This window comes from Notothenia coriiceps, unplaced genomic scaffold (genome assembly GCF_000735185.1).
Source record: "Notothenia coriiceps isolate Sejong01 unplaced genomic scaffold, NC01 NC01_scaffold00000339, whole genome shotgun sequence".
NCBI lineage: Eukaryota > Metazoa > Chordata > Actinopteri > Perciformes > Nototheniidae > Notothenia > Notothenia coriiceps.
In genome coordinates, this window is record NW_011333040.1 from 12,279,392 (window position 1) to 12,282,282 (window position 2,891).

Below are 2,891 nucleotides of genomic sequence, written 5' to 3' on the forward strand. Positions count from 1 at the left end.
GTGGCATGCAAATTCCTTTTTATACGTCCTATTCATTGCCTCAATGCGCTCATACATCTTAAGAAAGTTATCACCAAAAATGTTAAGAATGTTTTTAGAGAACGTTATCCTACCTTTCAGAAGAACATTCTGGGAACCAAAATAAAACGTCCCGCTGAAAACGTTTAAAGAACAGTAGGGCATAATGTTCTAACAATGTTATCAAAAACATCTTAAGAAGGTTATCAAAAACATCTTAAGAAGGTTATCACCAAACATTTCAAGAATGTTTTCAAAGAAAATTATCCTACCTTTCAGAACAACATTCTGGGAACCAAAATAAAACGTCCCGCTGAAAACATTCCTAGAACAATGAATGGTAACATTCTCAGATTTTTTTGAGAACCAAAGATGTCTAGCTGGGAACTCACAAATGCCACCGCGTAGATGCAATATCCGCTTACAGCTTATCATGAATTACTGTACGTGCTTGTTAGTTTTTTTCAAAAGGAAAATCCTTTTCAAACAAATGCAAAAAGTTTGCTTGGACGTTGACCATGACCGTGTTAATATTTTCCATCACAGGAACGTTTTATAAAAAAAGAATAACCTCCTGAAAACATTATCCAAATGTTGCTTTGAAAATGTTCTTCTTTTGTTACCATGTAACATTGAGGGAATGTTTTTTAAAAGAACATATGTAATGTCCAAACACATCCTTAGAATGTTGCAGGCAAAACGTTCCACCTTTGTTAACATATCACATTAAAGGAACGTTTTGTAAAAAAACTTTCTGTCATCTCAGGCCTTAATAACATCCTCAAAACATCCTCTGAATGTTGCAGTTAAAACTTTATGTCTTAGTTAACCTTAAACCTTATAGGAACATTATTTGAAATAATAAACATCCTAAAAAGGTTCTTTGAACATCAGATTAAAACTTTTCTTTAAAACATTCTTAGAACCTGTAGGTAATGTTAGCCAAAGTTGTGAGAACGTTCCCCGCTAGCTGGGAAGCCAGTAGAGATGTTCAGACACTGGGTGGGTGATATATTGTCTGTAAATGTGCCATGGCATTGTTTTAACCCCCTGTCATGATGAATTATAACATCAGTGACAGAGGTTGCAGAAGGTTAGCAAGGTGCAGGAGATGAATATGCAACATAGCATTTTGAGTGGACCAGGTTAAAGGTCATTAAGAAAGAAACACTTGTTTTCAATGAATCATGACAGAGCTGCCTTACTGTATGTCATATTACATTCACTAAGTCATGATGTGTGTATATGATAGCAATTATTATGGGAAACATTGAGGGCAGGGCATAAACTCTTTAAAGCTGCCGTGCAAAACCTTGACACAGGGACATTGTTTTTATCAGACTATATTTAATATCTAGTATTACATTGAACAATTTGTTTAAAATGATGTTAAAGAAAATATAGCCTTACCATCCAACAGTTGTAGGGGTAAAACATATTATATGTAACATTTACACATTAAAACAACTAGTTATATGCTATATATCTTTTTGAACAATATTACTTATCGTCTGTAATGGTGGCTAAAACTTTTGTTTGAACGTCATTGTAGTTTGCCCATACTGTAGTTATTATAAATTAACTTGTATCTAGGGTTCAGATACATTTTTACCATACATTTATTTGTTGTTTAGCGTTTTCACTCTATATTTTAAGTAAATGAAGGATTTCAGTCATCGGATGTCTTGATCTTAAGCAATCAGAAAAAAAAACTGAGCAAACCTAAGCAGAGTCCACACTTTGTGGCAGAGACCTTTTCATTATTACTAATAAACAAAATAGTTGTCTTCATGGTTGCAGTGTAGAGAAAATATCAGGGGATCATTAAAATCAGAAGGCTTCATCCTACGGGGACCATGAGTTTCTGTATAAACTTATCATCAATCATGCTGTTGACATATTTCAGTCTTGACCAACCTTAACCTTAAAGCAACCAGTTTAGCAAAAAAAATAGACAGGCTAAGTATGTGACCACATCTGTGTCACTTATACGTTTTTATTATTCATACTTGTGAATTAATAAATTAGTCATTAAAATGGTAATGAGTTAAGATTTACATATTTGTTTACTCATTGCCACCTCTCACTTCACTCTGCTTGGAGACACTGAGACAAATAAAGAATTTGGATCCATCTTGGATGGTAAAATTAATTAAAAATAAAACTATACATATCCAAATATGTGGCACCTTCAGAGCCAATCTGAGTATGTATGTGGTAACCGTTTTATTTTGTAATGTAGACTTTGGTTTTACATATCTAGCCACAAATTAATTTACAATTGTTTGAGTTGTCTTTTCAGACCTTGTATTAATTGTAAGTTAGTTGTTTTTACTGCCACAGATAACATTACACATATTTACATAATAAATTCCCAACTTTTCCCCAAAAAATGTATAGCACCACTCCGGAAATGTGGGGCAGATAAGTTGTTAAGAAAGTCCAGGAAATACTTGGAATGAATGCCTTTTCGTCAATCACACATGTAGTTCAACTCAATTGAACTTTGACCCTAATGCATACATCGTACAAGGAAAAACTTCCAGAGAAAACCCAACAGTCTAAAGGGGAAAATGGGAGAAACCTCAGGGAGAGCAACAGAGGAGGGATCCCTCTCCCAGGACGGACAGACGTGCAATAGATGCCGTGTGTAAATCGAAGAGATAATACATTTTACAGCATAGTTAGACCAAATGTTTGGAAATGCATGTGTCTATAATAAGAAGATGAATCCACAAGGATGTCAGCAATCCCGTGGGAGCCATCAGGGAAGTAGTATGATGAGAGTCAGGCAGGACCGCAGAGACTGGTTCAGCCACGACTCAAAATCCAGGACTCAGGATACAGGACTCAGGATCCAGGACTCAGGATCC